Raw genomic sequence first — 26,255 nt, forward strand, 5'->3', positions numbered from 1 at the left:
TGCTGATACGCTGTATATTTTCATACCAAAACGATCAATCGCGTATTTTGCACTGCCATTTAAAAAGGCCTGAGAGTGTCCGATCTGGACAACAGGTGATACCTAAATTCTTTGCACTAACAGGGATGCCGCAACAATCTGAATTTAAAAGGAGCCCACCTCCACCGACATTAAGCAGAATGAGTCTTTGTTTCTGGTGAGTTTTATCTTTAAATCAACTGCATTTAAGATTAACTTATATTGATGAAAAAGGTCGCAGTGTAGTGGGTCCAGTAATTCCCCTGTTTGACTTTGCACTGTTGCTCTTGCTGTTTTTATAAATTCTGTGTTAAGTCCATCCAGTGTCCTGGTGTTGCGTTCTCCAGCCATATTTTTGTAAAATAATCCTGTTGTGTGTTTTGTGGATAATGCATCTGAGCTATAATTCAATATGGTCTCTATGTAGGACCTATAAGAATAAAGATTATTTGATTGTGATATGAGTCTATCACCCAAAGAAACATCTACCCGGTTGAATAAAGTTTCTATGGGGTAATTAATAAGGGCGGTCTGTGCCCCTTGCGGTATCAGGGTGTTTTCGGTCCATAGGATCTTACAGGTCATGTACAGAAATGTGTTGTTCAGTGCGTAGTAGTGCTGGTCGCTATATAGAATCCAAGTGGCGCTGTCTCAGATAACGCAGCTAAAAGTTGAATTTCAACGTATAGACTTTTCTCTACGCTGGATTGTGTTGGGGGATCAAGCTCAGATTTTGTGCATTCCATGGATTCGTTGTTTATGAAAGACATACCTAAAAAAGATCACCAACCCTCCGCTTCTTTTTCCTTTTTTTTTTAAGTTGCACTTGCACCGGTTTTTGTTTGAAAGTGGAATGCATCAAGGCGGAAGTTGTGTCAAATGCTTCTGTTTTCTTTTAGCTGCCCCTTTCCGCGTATAAATTACGCCGGATCCATATTGCTTTGCTTGGTTTGCATAGTGTAATTTATTCACACCGCCCATTGTAGCTTGCCCAATGATGTCTGTCGCAATATTGCATGTGGCGTTCTTCACATGGGGTTTTGCTAACTCCAGGACTCTTCAGAAAAGCGGTGCCACTTTTCTGAACAGACTTCAAAAAATACCACCCAAACCACAACCATACATATATGCACTGCCTTGAGCTTTATAATATTGCGCTTAGAGAATAGGATCGCCATAATTTTTAATGGTGATCATGGTCTTTATTAAAATGCAGTTTTGCAACATCTGAAGTATAGTTTCCCAAACTTAAATGTGATGTTCTCATTTTGGTCATTGTTTATCTCTATGGCAATCGTGTCAGAAAGCGTTTTGAACAGTGGTACGTAATCAGGCTTCTCATATCATAGAGTGACCATCTCATTATTATGACCCTTTATTTCAACAGTCTGCAGCAGCAGTACATGACTGTCACCGACCCTCTGGTGCTCGATAATGTCTGTGTACACGTACAGTGTATTTTGACCACTGTTGATGTCTGCATACAGTTTCAAAAACTTGATTTTAGGCTGTAACCCCAGTATTCTTGTCAGTTTAGCACTTGCGATGATTTGCTACAAAGGCTTACTATGAATGATACCATTCTTTCCAAGTGCTCATGGCGTACTGTTAACCCACCCTCCAGTTTATGTTATGCAATTTCGGCATTGATTACCTTGAGTAGCACGTTGATTGTTTTATAAAAGCTGGGATTCACCCACACAGTCATGACGCTCACAATAGGTTCATCTTATTTTGTTATTTGCATCATACAATTTTGTATATCCAATGTAGTCCATGGGGTATATTTACTAATATTAATTTTTGTGCTGATTTTAAGGGAGTTTGATCTCAAATTGTATCAGTCATATTTTACTGCAACTTTTTGAATACATCTATGGTAATTTACTAAGCTGCCGAGTTTTCTATTATGTTTTTTCCGATATCGATGTGATTCATATTGTCAGGCAGTGTTTTACGGGAGTGATTAGTAAAACACTGCCGGACATAACACAATGAATCCCGGCCGGATCTGTGAGATATGTGCAGGGCTTCATTGTGACAGTATGAGTAGTGTGAAAGTGTTAAACTTCAAAGAAAAAAATTGCGTGGGGTCCCCCCTCCTAAGCATAACCAGCCTCGGGCTCTTTGAGATGGTCCTGGTTGTAAAAATACAGGTGAAAAATAGCAAAGGGTCCCCCCATATTTAAACAACCAGCACCAGGCTCTGTGTCTGGTCATGGTTTAAAAAGTATGGGGGACAAAAGATGTAGGGGTCCCCCGTATTTATTAAACCAGCACCAGGCTCCACTAGCCAGAGAGATAATGCCACAGCCAGGGGACACTTTAATATAGGTTGCTGTGGCCATGGCATTACCCCCCCAACTAGTCACCCCTGGCCAGGGTTCCCTGGAGGATTGGGTCTGTGGTTAACAGCTCAGTTAATTGGGGTCACCCACGAGTCGCTAGGTAACGACAAACTGCAGCGAGCAATTGGGTCGGATTGACCCCCATTGTCATAGAGTTAGAAATCTTATTTTGTTGAAAAGTAGCAGCTGAGGCGTTTCTCGGCAGTGTTATGTAGAAAGATTTATCATCCATTGCACTCTTTATATATCTTTTATCTCCGATGCTGCAACACAACTGTTAAATTTTGTGGGGTATCCTTGCCACTTGACTAATGTGTATTTCCAAAGTCTGACAGTCTTATTTTTTAAAATATTTTCCACTTTGTAAATCGTGTTATAGTTTTTTGGTATGCTTTGAAGCTCTTCGGGTTAAAAACTGCCTTTAATCATCTCAAAATACAGATCCGCCAACGTGTAAATCGGCTTAAGATCTTTTGTGCTCTTGCTGCATATTACAAATATTTCCTCAGAAAAGCTCTGTTCGTAGTCTTCCTGAAATATGTCCTTATATTTGGAAATACAATACAAATGTGATCACCAATTCCTAAACAGTTATTTATTATTATTATTATTATTATTATTATTATCCTTTATTTATATGGCGCCACAAGGGTTCCGCAGCGCCCAATTACAGAATTATTTTCTTACTTCTAAAGTAAATACTGTACGCCATCTTGGAGACTCTCGAAGCGTTTGTCATTCACATCGCTTGGAGCACACTTGTTCTATAGTAAGTGTTTTTATAGCTGTGTATGAAGTCTTGTAAAATGTCTATATATCTATAGGTATTCCTCACCGTGAAATAGCGCCACATTCGTGTTTTTAAAGTCCTACTGAAACGCCCCTAAACAGCCACATGGTTATTGGTTGTGAAATGCTGTATACTGTATTTTTCTAATATATCTTTTTTAGGATTTTGTTTAGAAACTCTTTACTGTTTTCAGTTTGTAGCTTATTCTGCACCTCCCCCTGCTGGACTATTTTTTTAAAAAGCATTAGCGACTGTTGTGGCATTCTTAGCAGTCAGACTTTCAGCCCAGGCCCTCTTACTGAAAATATCAATGATTGTTAATATATATTAATTTCCTTCATTGTACTTTGACAGATCTATGAGCGAACCAAATTGCATTGCCATTGGTGATTTATATCCAATACACAAATCATATTCCTTTTATAGTTTTTTTCTTGACTACTTGTGCAACATATATGCGTCTTGCTCTTGTAATCATTTTCTTACGTTGGATCTTTAAAATTTACTTTTATCCGATTCATAATTATCAAAACTGCAAAAACTACCTGTTTTAATATGGTGTGATATGATTCTTTCATCCGATTTTTTTGATGTGCGGCGTGACATTCGATTTAAAACAGTTATCTTGTGATAAAAACTTAATATAAATGTTCTATAAACTTTATATTAAGTGCCTGTGAAAAGGGTATAAGAGGGTGCGTGCCAGGGATGTGGTAGGAGGGCGTGGTAACTGTAAAAATCAATTCATTTGATTAAAAGTTTGATCTCAAATTGTATCAGTCATATTTTACTGCAACTTTTTGAATACATCTATGGTAATTTACTAAGCTGCCGAGTTTTCTATTATGTTTTTTCCGATATCGATGTGATTCATATTGTCAGGCAGTGTTTTACGGGAGTGATTAGTAAAACACTGCCGGACATAACACAATGAATCCCGGCCGGATCTGTGAGATATGTGCAGGGCTTCATTGTGACAGTATGAGTAGTGTGAAAGTGTTAAACTTCAAAGAAAAAAATTGCGTGGGGTCCCCCCTCCTAAGCATAACCAGCCTCGGGCTCTTTGAGATGGTCCTGGTTGTAAAAATACAGGTGAAAAATAGCAAAGGGTCCCCCCATATTTAAACAACCAGCACCAGGCTCTGTGTCTGGTCATGGTTTAAAAAGTATGGGGGACAAAAGATGTAGGGGTCCCCCGTATTTATTAAACCAGCACCAGGCTCCACTAGCCAGAGAGATAATGCCACAGCCAGGGGACACTTTAATATAGGTTGCTGTGGCCATGGCATTACCCCCCCAACTAGTCACCCCTGGCCAGGGTTCCCTGGAGGATTGGGTCTGTGGTTAACAGCTCAGTTAATTGGGGTCACCCACGAGTCGCTAGGTAACGACAAACTGCAGCGAGCAATTGGGTCGGATTGACCCCCATTGTCATAGAGTTAGAAATATTATTTTGTTGAAAAGTAGCAGCTGAGGCGTTTCTCGGCAGTGTTATGTAGAAAGATTTATCATCCATTGCACTCTTTATATATCTTTTATCTCCGATGCTGCAACACAACTGTTAAATTTTGTGGGGTATCCTTGCCACTTGACTAATGTGTATTTCCAAAGTCTGACAGTCTTATTTTTTAAAATATTTTCCACTTTGTAAATCGTGTTATAGTTTTTTGGTATGCTTTGAAGCTCTTCGGGTTAAAAACTGCCTTTAATCATCTCAAAATACAGATCCGCCAACGTGTAAATCGGCTTAAGATCTTTTGTGCTCTTGCTGCATATTACAAATATTTCCTCAGAAAAGCTCTGTTCGTAGTCTTCCTGAAATATGTCCTTATATTTGGAAATACAATACAAATGTGATCACCAATTCCTAAACAGTTATTTATTATTATTATTATTATTATTATCCTTTATTTATATGGCGCCACAAGGGTTCCGCAGCGCCCAATTACAGAATTATTTTCTTACTTCTAAAGTAAATACTGTACACCATCTTGGAGACTCTTGAAGCGTTTGTCATTCACATCGCTTGGAGCACACTTGTTCTATAGTAAGTGTTTTTATAGCTGTATATGAAGTCTTGTAAAATGTCTATATATCTATAGGTATTCCTCACCGTGAAATAGCGCCACATTCGTGTTTTTAAAGTCCTACTGAAACGCCCCTAAACAGCCACATGGTTATTGGTTGTGAAATGCTGTATACTGTATTTTTCTAATATATCTTTTTTAGGATTTTGTTTAGAAACTCTTTACTGTTTTCAGTTTGTAGCTTATTCTGCACCTCCCCCTGCTGGACTATTTTTTTAAAAAGCATTAGCGACTGTTGTGGCATTCTTAGCGGTCAGACTTTCAGCCCAGGCCCTCTTACTGAAAATATCAATGATTGTTAATATATATTAATTTCCTTCATTGTACTTTGACAGATCTATGAGCGAACCAAATTGCATTGCCATTGGTGATTTATATCCAATACACAAATCATATTCCTTTTATAGTTTTTTTCTTGACTACTTGTGCAACATATATGCGTCTTGCTCTTGTAATCATTTTCTTACGTTGGATCTTTAAAATTTACTTTTATCCGATTCATAATTATCAAAACTGCAAAAACTACCTGTTTTAATATGGTGTGATATGATTCTTTCATCCGATTTTTTTGATGTGCGGCATGACATTCGATTTAAAACAGTTATCTTGTGATAAAAACTTAATATAAATGTTCTATAAACTTTATATTAAGTGCCTGTGAAAAGGGTATAAGAGGGTGCGTGCCAGGGATGTGGTAGGAGGGCGTGGTAACTGTAAAAATCAATTCATTTGATTAAAAGTTGTTCTATATCTACTGATGTGATTCTCATCTGTCATTTACCCCAGCTTCTTCTTCCATCTGCTTATTTACCTAAAGAGTCAGCCAGGAATATAAAGTTGCTGATAATAGAAACTGAACTCTTAATTAACCATTCATCTTCAAATACTCATGTGAGCAGAAGCACTTATCAGTGTTAGTCAGGAGATTGCTACTTTATTGTTCCCTATTCTACCCTCTCAGTAAACAGGCAGAAATAGAGCAGGGTTATGTTACTTCATCTTCTATTATTGCTAGAATGCAATAATTCCCTGTGGATTTATACAAGTAAAGAGAGATTGTCAAAACCTAGTGTTGTTTAACCCTCAGGAACCTCATAACGGGGAACAGTTTCAGAGGAAAACAAGACTTATTTATTAGAGACATAACCAGGTTTTATATCTATTCCAAAGGATTCTTCACATGTGCACCAATGAGGGAGAAGCTTAGTGTGGGGATTTGAGGAGGGGGGACAGGGAGGCCACCAGAGCTCAGTGTGGGAGATGTAAGAGACGGGAAGACAGGGGTCACCACTGAAGCTTAGTGGGAGGATGGGAGGGTGGATAGGGGTTGCTTCCAGAGCTCAGTGTGGGAATGAGAAGGAGGGGTGATAGGGGTCATCACCTGTGCTCTGTGTGGGGATGGGAGTGCGGGGTAGACAGGGGATGCCACCAGAGCTTAGTATGGGAATGGCAGAGAGGGGTAGACAGGGGACCCTACTGGAGCTCAGTGTGAGTATGAGGATGGGTGGACAGGATATGCCACCAGAGCTCAGTGTGGGGATGGAATGGAGTGGGGGACAGGGGTTGACACCGCAGCTCAGTGCTGTAATAGGAGTATGGGGGAGACAGAGGATGCCAGTGAAGCTTAGTGTGGGGATTGGAGGGGGGAGTTGGGAATGCCACTGAAGCTTAGTGTGGGGATTGAAGAGAGGGGGAGAAAGGGAATACCTCTGAAACTCAGTAGGGGGATGGGAAAGAGGGGGAGACAGGGGATGCCACCGGAACTCAGTGTGGGGATGGGAAGGAGGGGGGACAGGGGAGGCCACTGGAGATCAGTGTGGTGATGAGGAGCAGGGGAGGCCACCAGAGCTCAATGTGGGATGGTAGGGAGGAGGGGACTGGGGGCAACACCGGAGCTCAATGTGGAGATTTGAGGAGTGGGGGCAGGAAGGCCACTGAGCGCAGTGTGGGCATGGGACATATGGGAAGACAGGGGTCACCACTTTAGCTCAGTGTGGGGATGGGAGGGGGCACCAGGGTTGCCCCCAGAGCTTAGTGTGGGGATGGGATGTAGGGGGTCAGGGGTTACCCCCAGATATCAGTGTGGGGATGACAGGGAGGGGGGACAGTGTTCACCCCAGAGCTCAGTGTGGGAATTGGAGGGAGGAGATGGGTCACCATCATAGCTCGGTGTGGGGATGGCAGTGAGGGGAGATATGGGTCAGAAAAAAAATCTGACAGTTTTAACTTTAGATTGGTCCCAATTACTAATTTTTAATTATTTTTTACCCCATAATTTGGCATGCAGCACTGAGTGATGATTTTATGCTACCATGCTAGATTTCAGCCCAGTACGTCCTATCACTTTTGAGGCATAGCCCATCAAACACCATGCCCCCATCCCAGAAGTTTCCTATGGGAAAATTCAGTTTGTTCAATTCATCCTTAATATAAGGGCACAACCTTGCCCTTATAATTACAAGATAGATGCCTGTATCATGACACAGATTCTGTAATTTTTGTCAACAGACCTGGTGATTGGAATCTTCCATTGGGTGATTATTTAGGCGAGTTGACTAGCAAACTACCCTCAGGTACACATATAACAGAGTTTGTTTCAGTCGGACCCAAGTTATACGGCTATCAAATAAACAACAGGAAGACCAGTTTAAAACTTAGAGGTATAACACTCAATGTTGATAATGCACAGAACATTAACCTTAGCAGTCTGAAAGAACTAGTCTTAGATTATCCTTTAAACCCTGAAGGCGATGATCACAAAAAGATTGTTATTTGACAGCCTGGTATTGTCCGTCTTAAATAATACTGGCAGATTAAGACCTGTACTTAGCAAAAAACACAAAGGTGTGTTTATACAAATGGACAACTTCCCAACACTTCATTTGAATATTAAGATGGACACCAGATTTCAGCATCCCTTATCCTGTACTTTAGTGGGCTTATCCAATTTGGGTAAAAGTTATTTTGTGAAAATACTGTAGAAGCATGCAGCCACACATATGATGCATGTACCTGATAATGTTGTTTGGTTTTAAACCTGCTGGCAACCTATATATGACCAACTTCTATGTGATTTCCCTGGTAAGCATTTTATAAAGGGTTTAACCGAGAATTTTAGCATTTGGTCATATATAGGTTGCCAACAGGTTTAAAACCAAACAACATTATCAGGTACATGCGTCATATGTGTGGCTGCATGCTTCAACAGTATTTTCACAAAATAACTTTTACCCAAATTGGATAAACCCACTAAAGTACAGGATAAGGGATGCTGAAATCTGGTGTCCATCTTAATATTCAAATGAAGTGTTGCGAAGTTGTCCATTTTAGGATTGTTGTTACTCTCTATAGCGATTTGCTTTTCATTTTCCATTTTAGCTGCTCTTATTGCTTTTTTGATTTTCTTATTACACTCCTTGTAATACTTGAAAGACAACTCCTTTCCATTAGATTTAAATTCTTTGAAAGCCCGCTTTTTTTATCCATTTCTACCTTAACCTTCTTGTTAAGCCACATCGGTTTGAGTTTAATACTCCTGCGTTTACTGGCCATGGGAATAAAGTTATGAATATTGCTATCAAGCAACCCTTTTAAAACATCCCACATTTCTGAAGTGTTCTTGTTATTAAACAGAACCTCCCACTCTATGGCCCTCATTCCGAATTGATCGGTCGCAAGGCGAATTTAGCAGAGTTACACACGCTAAGCCGCCGCCTACTGGGAGTGAATCTTAGCTTCTTAAAATTGCGACCGATGTATTCGCAATATTGCGATTACTAACTACTTAGCAGTTTCAGAGTAGCTCCAGACTTACTCTGCCTGTGCGATCATTTCAGTGCTTGTCGTTCCTGGTTGACGTCACAAACACACCCAGCGTTCGCCCAGGCACTCCCACCGTTTCCCCGGCCACTCCTGCGTTTTTTCCGGAAACGGTAGCGTTTTCAGCCACACGCCCCTGAAACGCCATGTTTCCGCCCAGTAACACCCATTTCCTGTCAATCACATTACGATCGCCGGAGCGAAGAAAAAGCCGTGAGTAAAAATACTTTCTTCATAGTAAAGTTACTTGGCGCAGTCGCAGTGCGGACATTGCGCATGCGTACTAAGCGGATTTTCACTGCGATGCGATGAAAAATACAGAGCGAACAACTCGGAATGAGGGCCTATGTCGTTAAGTGCACATCTAAGCATACTGAAATTAGCCTTCCTAAAGTTAAAAATTTTGGTGGAATCCCTGTAGCTATGTTTCCTGAAACTGATGTCGAATTTGATCATATAGTGATCACTGTTACCCAAAGACTCCCCAACTTTAGTGTTTGATCTAATGTCCACATTATTAGTAATTACTAGATCCAGGGTAGTTTTACCCCTAGTTGGGTCCTCGATTAATTGAGACAAGTAGTGATCCCTAAACATATTTAAGAACCTGATGCCCCTCTCTTTAGCACACGAATCGTTACTCCAGTTTATATCTGGGTAATTAAAATCCCCAATGACAACAATGTCCCCAATCCCACAGCCGTTTTGATTTGCTGCAATAGTTGTTCTTCCTCATGTATGCTAATATCCGGCTGTTTGTAGCATGTGCCTATGACTAGTTTTTTTGCATCAATTCCCCCACTTGAGATTTCTACCCATAGTGACTCCACATTATCGCCAGTCTCCTCATAGATAACCTCCTTTAGGTTTTGTTTAAGTGATGGTTTAACATAAAGACATACACCTCCTCCTCTTATGTTAGCCCTGTCCCTCCTAAAAAGAGAATTCCCCTCCAAGTTAGCAACCCAGTCGTGAGAGTCGTCCCACCATGTTTCCGTAATACCTATAATGTCATACTCAGCCTTTGATGCTAATAATTCCAATTCCCCCATTTTACCTGCTAGACTTCTTGCATTTGCAAGCATACATTTTAGTTTAGCGGTTCCTTAATTTATTTGTTTTCCTGAAGATTTCCCATCCTGGTTAACTAGTGCATCTGTAGAGTTACTGATACAGACTGTCCTTCTCGCTCCCTCTCCAACCCCACCGTACTTAGTATTGCCCACCTTACTTTTCTATTTGGTCAACCCAATGTTCCCATCTAAAATCACACCGCCCTGACATAAGTATTTTCCCTTAAGTCCCATACAACATTTTCTATAGTCTGTAATGATGACACATAATTGTTATTATTTAATGCTTCAGCAATACCTATCTTAACACCCTTAATAGAACCCATGTACATACCCTTACCAGCTGCACTTTCCCTCCCCCTTTCTCCACCCCTATTTATCTCACTACCACCATCCCTACTATACTCGCTGCATGACCCATAGTTTCTAGCTAAACCCACCCCCCAGGCTCCTAGTTTAAAAGCTCCTCCAACCTACTAACCATCCTACCCCCCAGCACTGCAGCTTCCTCATTCAGGTGCAATCTGTCATGAGAAAAAAGATGGCACCTGACTGAGAAGTCCACCCAGTATTCCAAGAACACAAACCCCTCTTTCCTACACCAGTCTCTGAGCCACACATTTACCTCCCTATTCTCCCTCTGTCTCCCTGGGCTAGGACGTGGCACTGGTAATATTTCGGAGAAAATTACCTTAGATGTCCTTTTTTTTAGTTTCTGGCCTAAGTCCCTATAATCTTTCTTAAGGACATCCCACCTACCACTAACTTTGTCGTTGGTGCCAATGTGCACCAACACTACCAGGTCTTTCCCAGCCCCTCCCAACAATATTTCTACCCGGTCCGCAATGTGCCATACCCGAGCACCCGGAAGACAACAGACCGTATGGTGATCATGGTCCCGTAATATCGCTTTATTCTCAAAAACCTATGAATCCACGATGGAGGCACTTACGGATATTTACTGGTTGATTTAAAAAACAACACTCTTGATGATTATTGTTTACAAAGCAGCTTATTCCCACCTGACACACCGGTCACTTTTGTTGCTAAGAAGTGCAGCTCTATGAAGCTATAACATTACAACCTTTAGTCATTCATTGTTGTTCTAACAATGGTGAACAAGTCAGTCCAGATAAGACGTAATTGGGCCCTTTTAAAAATGTTAATTAAAGCCAATCTGTCCCAAAGAAACACTATTTTATCCAAAGCTTCAAATGATTTGGTTGTGGCTATTTGTGAAATAGCACTCAACACGCTTAAAGGTAAAATACCTTTATCACAACGACAGTTGAACTACCTTAAAAAGAAGCGAGACCTTACAAAATCGCTTTGTAATAAGAAATGTGCCATTGGACAAAAGAAGAGGTTGGTGAAACAGTCGAATAAATATATCAGATCTTTGCTTGGTTTTGCTATTCTGTTAATTACTGGACTATTGTCTAATCGTTGATGGCGTACGCTGAGAAAATGTATCTGGTGCCTCAGCATCAGATAGACCATTTACATAACAAAGCAAGCAGCAACGACATACGTAAAACAGATACGCAGGCTCTAGATGTAGAGATCGTAAACATACTACAGAATAATGAAAAGGCAAAACAATATACATCAGTGTTGCAGAGGTATCTGGTGTTAAGTAAACAGTCTGATATAGAAATGTCAACTTTAAAGTTTTGATCGCCCTGTGAAAATGCTGTTGATGACATAACTAACCCAACACAAACTTATGCTACTGACACTGTTTATCATGATGTCTTGAGGAGTGTTAAAGCGAGGTATAAAAGAAACTGTGAAATACAAATGAGTAAAATGTCTCGCTCTAAACACATCATCAACTGGAATGACCAAGGTTTGTTTTTGTATAAAGGTTTCATTGTACAAAGATGCAACGTACTAGACTTGATAAGGAGCATTATGCAAAATCACAGCTATGGCTGATTTGAATATACCATCCACGGTTGTTGGAAATGCCGCAATTAGACTGCAGCTAGCGCATTTAAAAGTAGAGATCTACAATGATGCAGTTGGAGCTGTAAACACAGACACTCCAATACAAATCCTTAAAAAAGTCATATAAATGTTTTAATTTTCCCGGGTCTAACAATGGCACACAGCTACTTACTACCTAGGTTTGATCCGAAAATCTATTTCAGGAATCACAGTGGCTGAAACTATAACATATACCTAATTTATACTATTTTTATACATTGTATTTTGTGTGGATATTTTATACACAATGTTTAACTTGTATTGTGTCAAGAATATTTGATGAAATGTTTTAAATATAAAGCTTTACCGTTGTATTCAATGACTATATTTCTGTAACTATAATTTGCATATACCAATAAAATATGCTTATGATTTATAAAACACCATTTTGTTCTTTGATTATAATGGGAGTATATGGAAGAAACACACAATCAAACAGTATAAAGTTTATTAAACAACATTGTTTATTAGAAAATCATCATAGTTATGACACATTGTACACAAAATGTTTAAAATACATTGCGGTTACAAGTTACACAAGCCTGTATATAATTATTTGTATAATGGGCCTAATTCAAACCTGATTAGTGCTGTGCGTTTATGCACAGCAACCCATCAGGTCTGAACTACGTATGTGCCGGCACTGCAGTGCACGAGCGCATGCCAGAAAGCCAACAGCCATCTCAGCCCTGCGATCGCCTCTGCCTATTTGACAAGCAAAGGTGGTCACTGGGCGGGATGGGGTGGGCCGGAGGCATTCGACCGTCATTTAGGTAGTGCGGTCCGGGCAATGCAGGCATACCAGGACCGAGAGGGGGTCAGGCTGCGGTGGCTGCATGACATCACACGGAGCCGCTATGACCCTCACAGCAATGAGTAACTCCCTGCCAGTGTGCAGGAGCTGAGCTGATAGGGAGCTATTTCTATAGTACAAAAGTCTCATCGCTGTGCTATGCTTTTGTACTTGTTCAGGGTGGTCTGGGCTGACATGCAGGGTGGACTAGCTCTATGCTGGGCATGCCCCTGCATGTCAGGGAAGCTAAACGTAGGCGATTTAAATTTAACACATCTACAATCATGTCTGAATTAGGCCCAATGACTCAAACAAAAGCTTCTTGGAAGACATCTTACAAAATTTAAAACAAAACGATAATTACGTTTTGTATCAACACTAAAATGGGCCAGCACATCTGTATATTTGTAATTTTTACTCCTGAAAAATATAAAGTATATGCAATATTGACCGCAAACAGGGCTGTTATAATTTTGCAACTGTTTATTTTGGTGATAAATACTTTTTAAATTCAAGTTTTAAAAATAGTCTTATAGTCTTTGGGAATAGGGTACTGTCAGGGGTGAGCCCATAAGAATCAAAGTAACATTCGCTCCACTCGTTAAAATAAATGGCCAACCAGTGCTCCCCTGGCTGTCCGCTGCTATGCATATTGTTTACAAATGCACAGGGGTATTGCAACAGTTTACCGGTAGGTAACATATCGTAAGGATAGGTCCCTTTATACATAGCCACATCATTGGGTCTGCGTACAGTATACAGTTTATCTGCAATGTGGTCATCTTGCTGTGGCGTAATGATGTTTTTTTAAAATATGCTATATCTTAAAATATGTGATAAATATTACAAATATTTTTTTAATTTATAGATAATAGTACAGCACATCACGTCTTTGATTAATTTTGATAATAGTATCAAATAATTTGTATATTATTACATTGACTGTCTGGTCAAGCACTTCAGCAAAGCGGAATTCATTACATAGATTCCCCATTCTGATTAGCAAAAGATGCTCAGTGCACTCCTGTTCAGGCGAAAGATCAAAATCGAATAGTGTTCAACCATCGAAGTACTCTCCATGGTCAATTAGTATACCTGAATCTGATTTCTGCTTATTTGTTATCTGTATGAGTGACATATACTTCCGAACTGCAAAAATCTAGTTAGGTACGTCAAAGCGCTGATATCGAGCCGAAGGTGACTGTGCAGATATGGGGTGTGGCCTTGTGCCTGCTAGACCACTCCCTGGTATAAAATACATTGAAAAAGCTAGATCCATAAAAAATACTTGAAAAAACTAGATTCATATAATACACTTCATCTCCCCATGTGTCACTACAGCCAACACCTTCCTGTCTCTCCAGCCAGCACCATCCTATGTCTCTCCAGCCAGCTCCCCATGAGTCACTCCTTCCAGCACCCTCCTGTGTCACTCCAGCCAGCTCTCCTATGTGTCACTCTAGCCCCCCTTATGTGTCACTACAGCATCCACAACTCATGTCATTGCAGCAGCCCCTTATGTGTCCTTTGTTTGCTGGTGGGTGTCTCACCTCTAGTATTTGGCTCCCTCAGTTCTCAGTACCCGTAGTGGTTCTGCGTGTCTGGCTGGAGGGCAGTGGTTTCCAGATCTGCTGTGGTCATGTGATTTTGAGTGTTGGGGAGCCACATTTGAATAAAGAAAGAGCAACATGTGGCTCAAGAGCCACTGGTTGGCCACCGCTAGAGTAGAGTGTATGTTGCCTACTTTATTTTTACACTGCATTTAGATTTCAGTTTGAACACACCCCACCCAAATCTAACTCTCTCTGCACATGTTACAGCTGTACCACCTGCAGTGCACATGGGCCCTCATTCTGAGTTGTTCGCTCGTTATTTTCCTTTGCATCGGTGCATTTTTCCGCTAACTGCGCATGCGCAATGTTCGCACTGCGGCTGCATCAAGTAAATTTGCTAAGAAGTTTGGTATTTTACTCACGGCATTACAAGGATTTTTCTTCGTTCTGGTGATCGGAGTGTGATTGACAGGAAGTGGTTATTTCTGGGCGGAAACTGGCCGTTTTATGGGTGTGTGTGAAAAAACGCTACCGTTTCTGGGAAAAAACGCGGGAGTGGCTGGAGAATCGGGGGAGTGTCTGGATGAACGCTGGGTGTGTTTGTGACGTCAAACCAGGAACGAAACTGACTGAACTGATCGCAGTGGCATAGTAAGTCTCGAGCTACTCAGAAACTGCTAAGAAATTTCTATTCGCAATTTTGCGAATCTTTCGTTCGCAATTCTGCTAAGCTAAGATTCACTCCCAGAGGGCGGCGGCTTAGCGTGTGCACTGCTGCGAAAAGCGGCTAGCGAGCGAACAACTCAGAATGAGGGCCATGGTTTTGCCCAACTGCTAAAAAATTGCTGCTACTATCAGGTCTGAATTATCCCCTTTGTTTCTGTTGAGAATTATCTTCAAATCAACTGCATTTAGGATTGGCTTATATTGATGAAAAAGGTTGCAGTGTAGTGGGCCTAGTAATTCCACTGTTCGACTTTGCTCTTGCTTTTTTTATAAATCCTGTTTTCCAGCCATATCTTTGTAAAATAATCCTGTTGTGTGTCTTCTGGATAGTGCATCTGAGCTTTAAATCAATATGGTCTCCATGTAGGACCTTTAAGAGTAAAGATTATTAAATTGTGATATGAGTCTATTGCCCGAAAAAGCATCCACCTGGTTGAATAAAGTTGCTATGGGGTAATTAATAAGGACGGCCCCAGAGCCGGCCATAGGCATAGGCAAACTAGGCAATTGCCTAGGGCATTTGATATGCCTAGGGACATCAGCAGCTGCTGCTGATTAAAATGATATGTGGCATACCTAAATTCTGTATGTAGCATTTCATATGCAGATACTGCCACAGTCTCACACAGTATATAGGCATGCTGCATATCAGTTTAATCAGCAGAAGTTGCTTGTGCATCCTAGCCACACAGCAATGCAAATAAGATGCATTTTCAATAAAAAAGGTGCCCGACATTAGAATTGATGCAAGATTTGTGAGGACACATCTGTATCCAAGCAGAGGCAGAGGTCACAGTGTTAGTGGAAGTGTGAGTGCTGTGTGCATGTGAGTGGGTTGGTTGTGCAGTAGTGTTCCGAATATGTGTATGGAGCATTATGTGTGTCATGTAAAAATGCATTAATAATGTGCAACATATGTGTAAAGGGCCACTATGTGTGTCATTATGTGTATAAGGGCATTAATAATGTGCGGCATATGTGTAACAGGGTACTACTGTATGTGTGTCATTATGTGTATAGGGGCACTAATAATGTGCAGCAAATGTGTAGGGGGCACTATGTGTATCATTATGTGTATAAGGGCATTAATAATGTGTGGCATATGTGTAAGGGACATTATGTGTAAAAGGGCATTAATAAAGGTTGTCATAATGTGTAAGGGGCCTTATGTTTATAAGGACATTAATGTGTCTCATATGTGTTAGGGGCATTATTGTGTGGAATTGTGTATAAATGCATTGCTGATGTGTGGCATTATGTGTATAAGGTGCTCTACTATGTGGCATTGCATATAGAAAGGGCACTACTGTCTTATCTAATGTGAATAAATAGCAATAAGGTGTGGTGTAATGTGAATAAGGAGCAATTCAGTGTGATGTAATGTGAATAAGGGGCTCTACTGTGAGGAGTAACGTTTATAAAGGTAAAGTGATACTACTATGGGATGTAATATGAATTATGGACACTATCGTCAGATAAAATGTGAATAAAGTTGCAGTACTGTGTGGTGTAATTGGAATTGGGGTTACTATTGTGTGGCCATGTCCCTTCCCAGCAAGAAGATGCCCCTTTTTGGGCTGTGCGTCAAATGTGTGAACTGTTCCTATTTAAAATATAGGGGGTACAAGGACTGCTATGGGTGAGGGGTGATGGTGCTGGGAAAGAGGTGCAAGGTCAGAGGCAGAACCAGTGGTGGTGCTAGGGGGCACCAGCCAAAATCTTGCCTAGGGCATCATATTGGTTAGGGCCGGCTCTGGGCGGCCCGTACCCCTTGCGGTATAAAGTCGTTTCAGCCCATACGATCTTACAGGTCGCGTACAGTAACGTGTTGTTCAGATCATAGTAGTGGTCGCTTGTTGCTATATAGAATTCAAGCAGCGCTGTCTCTGATAACGCTGCTAAAGGTTGAACTTCGACGTGAAGACTTTTCTCTATGCTGGTTTGCATCAGGGGGTTTGTCAAAAATATCAAGCTCAGATTTTGCGCATTCCATGAAATCATTGTGTATGTGTAAATACATGCTTAAAAAATATCACCAAACCTCTGCTTCAGTTTCCTATTTTCGTTTAAGTTGCACCGGTTTTTGTTTAAAAGGGGCATGCACCAAGGCAAAAGTGTTTTAAACGCTCCCGTTTTCTTTTATCCGCCCCTTTCCGCATATGGGTTAAGCTGGATCCATCTTGATTTGCATGATTTGCATCGTGTAATTTATTCACAATGGCCGTTGTACGAAGACATCTTTTGCAACATTGCGTACGGCGTTCTTTACATGGGGTTTTGCCAACTCCATGCCTCTTTGGAAAAGCTGTGAAAAGCCAGGTAATCTGGTAGCGGCTTGAGCTTTATAATATTGCGCATAGAGAATAGTATCACCATAATTTTTAATTGCAACCATGGTCTTTACTAAAATTAAATTTTGCAAAATTTGAAGTGTAGTTTCAAGATCGCTTTCCCAAACTAAAATGCGATGTTCTCATTCTGGTTGTTCTTTATCTCTATGGATATCACGTCAAAATGCATTTTGCACAGTGGTACATAATTGGGCTTCTCATATCGTATAGTCACAATCTTATTGTTATGACCCTCTATTTCAACAGTCCGCAGCAGTGGAAAATAACTGTCACTGACTCTCTGCTGCTCGATAATATCTGTGTACAAGTACAGTGTATATTGACTGCCGTTGAGGTCTGCACACAGTTTTTAAAACTTGGTTTTAGGCTGTAACCCCAGTATTCTTGTCAGTTTAGCACTGGCAATGATTTGATACAAAGGCTTGCTATAGAATGATACCATTCGTTCCAAAGGCTCATGGCGTAGTGTTCACCCACACTCAAATTTATGTTGTGTCATTTTGGATTTGATTATCTCAAGTAGTGTGTTGATTGTTTCATAAAAGCCGTGTTTCACCCACACAGTCGTAACACTCACAATAGGTGCATCATATTTTGTTATTTGCATCATACAATCTTGTACATCCAATGTATTCCAGGCGTGCGGATATTGTATTTCTGTAAGGTGCTACTTCCCATTCGCCGTTTAAGTCTATCGGCTTAGGACTTCTGGTTCCAGCATGGAGGAGTGAGCAGCAGCTCCCATGCTCTCCTCCGTGACTGCCAGCATACCTGCTCATAGAAGTGATTCCCTGACTTTGCAGCTCAGACTACCGCTCAGGTCACTGACCGCAGCCCGCTACAGTCTCCCTCCGCTCCGTACTGCTTACACGCCACTGCCCGCCGGCCACCCGCTATGGAGAGATTCTTAGGGCCGCCGGCCCCGTCCAAGATCCCGTCGCCAACGCTACCTCGCAGACAGGAGAAATTACATTCTGAGCAAACCACAATGCTCAGCATTGACTCGAGCCCTGAAAAACCTGCAGCTAAGAAGCATATAAAAACAGGAGACCATTCCTAATTACAGATGGATGCAGACACTGACACCCCCACTGCTTCTCTTACTTATGGCGACATTGTAGCGGCAATACATGATACTATTGCCCCTATGCTGCAGAAAGCAGTTGGGGACATTACTTTACAACTCCAAAAACTTACTAGCATGGTGTCTGATACCGAGACAGGATTGGGAATCACAAAGGATGATGTTTCAGGCCTGAAAAATGCTGTGGTGCACTTAGAAAAAGAAAACAAGCGTCTTCTTGACAAGATAGACAATATTAAAAACCGTACGCACAGGTGCAACTTACGCATAGTAGGTTTACCAGAAACACTTAGAGGCCCGGGACTTGAGAACTTTGTCCGCAATACCCTCCCGAAATTGTTGCATATTGAGGCTGATTGTGCAGATATGGTGATTGAGCGTCTGCATAGAATGGGAGACCAGGTACGCATAGGCTCTTATAGACCATGTGTGGTCATTTTTTAGAAAAACCCTGAATTTTCTTCATGAGGGCATCTTGTAAAATAGATAATCTTCAATAGGAAGGTTCAACTTTGCGAATTTTTCAGGATTACTGCTTTGAACTTTCTCGTCTTCGTAAAGCTTACACCCCCATCTGTGCCTTTCTGGTGAAAAATAAGCACAAGTTTGCCATGATGTATCCTGTAAGGCTCAGAATATTCCAAGATTCCTCCTTCACCGACTTCACCAATCCCAGAGATGCTGAAGCCTACCTTAAATAAGAAGCCGACTCCCTTGCGCAAGATATATCGGATGACCCAGCGGACGGACACTTTACATTTGACAGGTTTTTTATTTTTTTTTATTTTTTTTATTTTTAGCGTCTTCACGAACCTTTTAGGTTTATTTTCATGTCAAATGAGTAACTTCATCTGAGCTGTCAAAATATGTTGTTAATATTTTGAGTATCACTATTTGAGCTTGCGTATTTTTCCTTTTTCTTGGTTATCATTTTCTTATGGATGCTGGCGGTAGCTGAGTGGCCCCGCCTTTATGCTGATATTTGACGATAGTTATCAATAATTATCCTTGCTTCACCCGAAGGCCATTATTTTAAATGTTTCTTGTAATGTTTGTATCATTACTCCTTTCTATGCTGTTCAATTCTCTCTTTTTGTGTTTATCTATGTCTGTCTTCCCTGTCTTACTCTTCTTTACTTATGTTTTTCCCTGCCTCCCCTTCCATTCTGAGCCCTCATAGGGATGTTAAACAATAGTTTGTTCTTACTTTGCCAGATGTCGTATTTTTCTTTTAAACTGTATGGCTATTATTAAGATTTGTACTCTTAATGTAGACGGTATCAATACACCGGCTAAGAGGCATACAACTTTATCTTATCTTAACAAAAACCACATTGAAATTGAATGTTTTCAGGAGACGCACCTGGTTCTACAAGGAACCAAAAAATTGCAAATGCTGAATTGGACATTATTGGGAGCAGCATCCCTTAATTTGAAATCCTGTGGTGTAGTTGTTTTAGCAAGACAATCTCTTTCCATTGAAGTTATGTCGGTAGATGCTGACCCAGAAGGCAGATATGTCCTTATATGCTTTAAGATGGGTAGTAAACAATATCACATATGTAACATATATGCACCTAACACTTATAAAAAGTCCTTTTTCACCTCACTTCTGACTAAATTATATAATTGTTACCTTCCCTCTTTAATTTTATGTGGAGAACTTAATCTGATTTCCTCTTTATATCTAGACAAGTCACACTATAATAAATTATCTAGACCCCTTCCTAAATTGGGTATCCCCTGGTTGGCGAAGAGACTCAATCTTATAGATGCATGGCGAGCATTGACTCCAATTGAAAAAGAGTATACCTGCCTTTCCATGGTTCATATTACCTGGTTGCGTATTGACTATATTTTGGTTGCTTCCTTGCTCTTCCCTAATATTCATCAGGCCAATATAGTACCAATTTCTATCTTGGATCATGGGATGGTTTGGGTTGAAATGACTTGTTCACTGGAAAAAGCTTCTAATCCTCTATGGAAATTCCCCTGCACTTAGCGAAATCTGAGGGTTTTAAGCATAAACTGGTGAAAATATGGGATGCTTTTCAACTGAATAACTCTGCACACGAGACGGATAACCCTTCACTTTATTGGCAGACTGCTAAAACAGTTTTGAGGGGTGAAACAATCTCTTATAATTCCTATATTAGAAAGCAACATAATCATTTATACTTAGAGAAACAATGTACACTATCTTCAGCCTATCAAGCATTTAAATTAAACCCCACTACTGAAAATAAAACTGCTTATCTTATGGCTAAAACTACCTTTAATGATCTTTTGCAACTGGCAGGTGATAGGCATCATTTTAATGTGAGTTAGAAATTTCACCGTTTTGGGAACAAAACGGGTAAACTTCTTACCTCTTTATTGATAGGATCTAGGAAACCGATGACTGTCCACCCCCTACAAACTTCAGATAGTTCTCTTTCCTCTTCTAATGTTCAAATCGCAGATGTCATGCATAATTATTATATAACTTTGTATTTGTCTCCTGACTCTGACATACCCACATCTTCAGTAGATGCTTCATAATCTCACATTACCTATTCTCCACAATTTTGGGAGAGTATACCTTTACCCGAAGTTCCCGTAGACTTAATCTCTTCATTAATGTCCCCCATGACGATAGATGAAATCTCAGGACTATAAAACGACTTAAGCCCTGCAAAGCCCCAGGACCAGATGGGTATACAAATGAATTTTATAAAATGATGTCTCCAAAATTGTGTTCAACTTTGCAGGCTGTTTTTAATCAAATTATAACTGAAGGGATACTTCCTGACAGATTCACGAACGCTGTAATCAAAGTCCTGCCTAAGGCGGGCAGAGACCTCTCATTACCGGGCTCTTACAGGCTGATCTCGCTACTGAATGTAGATTTTCAAATTTTACTTCAATTCTAGCACAGGGACTTAAACCAATTCTGCCGCTTCTTTATTAATAAGACCAAACAGGATTTAAATCAGGCAGACACTCGGCTGTGAATCTTAGACGGGTCCTTTCGGTTATTCAGCATGTAAATTCTAACATCTCTTCGGAATCTTCCCATGCAATTATTATTTCTATAGACGCAGAAAAGGCCTTTGACCTTTTACTATGGCCTTATTTATTTAAAACTTTGCAGAAATTCGGTTTTCCGGACTCCTTTCTGTCAATTATACGTACCTATACTCCTCTCCTTCCTCTTATGTTTCCTGTAATGATGTTCTTTCTTCCCCCTTTTTCTTAAAAAGAGGACGAGACAAGGTTGTTCCCCTTTCCCCTCTCCTTTTTGATCTATCAATTTGAACCTTTAGCAATAGCTATTCGTAACTCCCCTCTCATCCATGGGATTAGTATTTGATCACAAGTATTAAAAATTGCCCTGTTTGCTGATGACACCCTTTTGTTTTTAGCCAACCCAGAACAGTCGTTGCCATCATTACTTCAATTGATTTACTCTTTTGGAGAAATGGCGGGTTATAAAATTAATGTGACAAAGTCAGAACTTTTAATGCTAGGTAATTTATCTACATCCACACTCTTGCATCCTGACATTCCCTCTTTCAAAGTGACGAAATCCCATTTCACATACTTAGGCATTAATATTTGTTCTGATCTTAAAAATCTCTATAGAATTAACTACTCTCCTATTATAGCTAATTTAGCTTTAGAATTAGACTCCTGGAAAGACCTACCTTTATCACTTTTATGCAGGCTTGAGGTAATTAAAAGTGTAATTTTCCCCAAAATTTTTATTTTATCCAAATGCTCCCTATTTCGTTGACACATTCTGATATCCAAAAAATTGATGCCCTTATTTCAAAATTTATTTGGCAAGGAAAAAGACCTCTTATTGCCAGGCAAAAACTAAAATCCCTTAAATCGGAAGGTGGTTTTGCATCTCCTGACCTATAGGCATACTTTTTGGCCATTCATTTTCGATATATTATTGACTGGCTACTACGCACATCACAGTAAACTGATTTTGACTTAGAACTGGTGATATTTTCCCCATATTCCCCTAGTGCCTTACTACACTTGCAATCAGCTTAGGTACCCTCTCAAATGTAGGGACATATTTTATTTAAAGACACATTTGCTGCATGGTCTATAATTAATATAAAATGTCAAAGGGACCCCCATTTCTCTCAATATATTCCTTTATGGGTCAACCCTGCATTCCCCCCTTCATTGTATAACTCCACATACTCTCTCTGGAAAGATAAAGGTCTCGATTCCTTTAACAAAGTTTTGGACCCCAGAGGGGTACTATACTCTTTTATGGATTTATGTCTAAAATATGACCAATCTACACATCACATGTTTATGTACTTCCAGGTGCATCACTTTGTACTTTCTTATGTTTCTGATATACATTTTGGAGCTTTCCAAAGCTCAACCCCTACTTCTAAGGCTATTGATACCCTCCTTCAATCTTCCCAACTGCGTCCATATAAAGTGAAGTACATGTACTCTATTCTGCTCTCCTGCTCCCCTACTATACAATGGGAAAATGTATTCTTAAAATGGAAATTTGATATACCTGCTTTGTCAATCATTGCTGATCTTACAGAACCTTGTGACAGGTCTCTCAAATTTTTATCCTCATCATATTTTCAGGAGGTCCATTTGAGATTCATCCACAGAGCAAACATAACACTATCACAACATTGTCATATGTTGCCCTCTGAATCTGGTGAATGTCTAAAATGTGGAAAGTCTTCAGCAACATTTATACATTGTGTATGGGAATGTAGAAAAATTAGGCGTTTTTGGTGTAACCTTATTGCTTATGTTAATCGTCTGTTTTCCTCGAATAGATTTCCTGATCTACTAGTCTGTCTTAGTTTAAATTTTAAAAACTTGCATCTTAATCCAGAAATTTTCCCTTTTCTCAGTGTTATCCTCACACTTGGCAAAAAATGCATACTGATTAGATGGGTTAAACGCTCAGCCCCATCCATGATAGAAGTACAGCAAAAACTATTGCAACTGTTATGATAAAAAAACACTACTTACTTCTCCTTCTTTTAGTATACAAAAATTCTGTATGAAATGGAGCCCTTTCATTGAAACTTTAGACCCATCCACCAAACGGCATGAAAATCTTAGACTGTAATTTGTCTTCCTATGAGTCATATGCAGGTATATAAATTGCTTTCCTTTATTTTGTATATTCCTCCCACCTCTCCCTGGCAATATATATAGTCATAACAAGTGTTATAGGCCGGCCTTAGTACTTTTATTTCATCCCTTTCCTTCCTAACCTCCTCCTTCCTCTTGTGTTACCCTTTTCTAGTTTTTCTAGTTTTTTTATTTTCATTCCTTGTCTTTCTGTCTTAGTATTCTTCACTTATATGTAATGTCTGGAAATGCTCTGTTTTCTGTTTTTTTTATACTGTTATATGGTGTTTCTTTAATCATTTTGTTGACAGTCATTTTATGTGAGATACCTTCACGATTTACGTGGTTAATTTACCCTTTCTTGACACATTGTGATTTATATTGAATTTCCTGTGGGAAAATATTTTGCATGTTACTGTCTTATATTTTCCAGTTGCACCCAGTTTGTGCGAGAGCCTCACTTTATCTTATAATATTTCCGGACAAGGCTGACTTGCCCTGAGATTATTCAATATGTACTTTATGCTATGTGTTTCCATGAAAGTTTTTTACTTTTTACTCTGTACAATTCTTTTTTTTAATCTATGCTTACTAAAAATTTCAATAAATATACCTTTCGAAAAAATAAGTCTATCGGCTTAGCCAACTTTGTTGTATAGTTATAAATCTAATTTTGCGGAAATGTAGCTGCTGAGGCGTAACTCGGCAGTGTTATGTAGAACGATTTATCATCCATCGCCCTCTTTGTTTATATATCTTTCATCTCCGATGCTGCGACCCAACTGTTAAACATTGTGAAGTATCCTCGCCACTTGACTAACGCATATTTCTGACCTCTGACCATCTAATTTTTAAAAAATCTTTTCCACTTTATAAATCCTGGTATCGTTTTTTGGTATGCTTTGAAGCTCTTCGGGGTAAAAACTGCCTGTAATAGTCTCACTGTAAAGATCCGCCAACGTGTAAAGTGACTTAAGACCTTTCGTGCTCACGCTGCATATTACAAATATTTCCTCAATAAAGCTCTGTGCATAGCTTTTCTGAAATATGTCCTTTTATCTGGAAATATGAACGTGGTCACTAATTCCTAAACAAACAGGTGTTTTCTTACTTCTAAAGTAATCACTGTATATCATCTTGAAGACTCTCAAAGCATTAGAGTCATTCACATTGCTTGGAGCGCACTTAATCGATCTATGGTAAGTGTTATTATAGCTGCATATGAAGTCTTGTAAAATGTCTATATATCTGTAGGTAGTCTTCGCTGTAAAATAGTGCCACGTTCGTGTTTTTAAAGTCCTATTGATACACTATAACAGCCGCTTTCACATCGGTATTGGTTGTGAAATGCTGTATACCATATTTTTCTAATACCTTTTGTAGAATCTTGCTTAGAAACTCTACAGTTATCGGTTTGTATCTTCTTCGGCAACTCACACTGCTGGAATATTTTTTCAAAAGCATTAGCGACTGTTGTGGCATTCTTAGCGGTAAGACTTTAAGCCCAGGCCCTCTTTCTTAATGTATTGATGATGGTTAATATATATTTAATACCGTCATTGTACTTTGACAGATCTATGAGCAAAATCAAATTGTATTGCCACTGGTGATTTATACCCGATATGCAATCATGTTCCTTATAGTTTTTCTTGCCGGCTTGTGCAAAATGTATGCGTCTTGCTCTTGTAAAAATGTTCTTACATAGGAACTTTGAAATTTATTTTTAACTGATTCATAGTATTTATCAAAACCGCAAAAACTACCCGGTTTTAATACGGTGCAATGTGCTTCTTTCATCCGCTTGTTTTGACGTGCAGCATTGCACGATATTCTATTCAAAACAATTATCTTTTGATAGAAATTATATAAAGTTCTATAAACTTTTTATCAAGTGCCTTTCAAAAGGGTATAAAAGCAGGCGTGCCAGGGGTGTGGTAGGGGAGCGAGGTAACTGTAAAAATAAATTAGTTTGCTAAAAAGTTGTTCTATACCTACTCACATCTGTTAGTGCTGGCAGCTTAGGAAATAGATTGGGAATTAGCAGACAATATATCTCTTATAGTTGTAATTTGTTAATTACTACTTCTATAATCTGACTGCCGTTACTGTCTCTTTGCTGATATTGTGAACTGGAGAAAGTGTATCACCTTACTACAGCCCAGTTATTAGCTGAGAATCCCTTCTCAAGTTCCACCGCTGTGAGCCTTATACACCGGGGGTTCCCGGAGCCACACAGCCAGGTCATTGATGGCACAGCACACACCTCCACTGCCTTCCCCCGTTCCAGTGGTAAGTACGCAGTTCCCCCAACTGACTTATCAGGGGTGCCTGAGTTCCAGTGCATTCATTGTGCATGGTGATAATGTCGATATTATCTTAGACCGTAAAGCTATTCCTCTAGATACACTATTACCGTGGAGCCGCTATGGCCGCTAGACTGAATGCACGTGCTACGCACTTTGCACGCTATTTGCGTACAGAGTCCTGCATGTGGTACGTACTTGGCGTA

The sequence above is a fragment of the Pseudophryne corroboree genome, chromosome 10 (genome assembly GCF_028390025.1).
Source record: "Pseudophryne corroboree isolate aPseCor3 chromosome 10, aPseCor3.hap2, whole genome shotgun sequence".
Taxonomy (NCBI): domain Eukaryota; kingdom Metazoa; phylum Chordata; class Amphibia; order Anura; family Myobatrachidae; genus Pseudophryne; species Pseudophryne corroboree.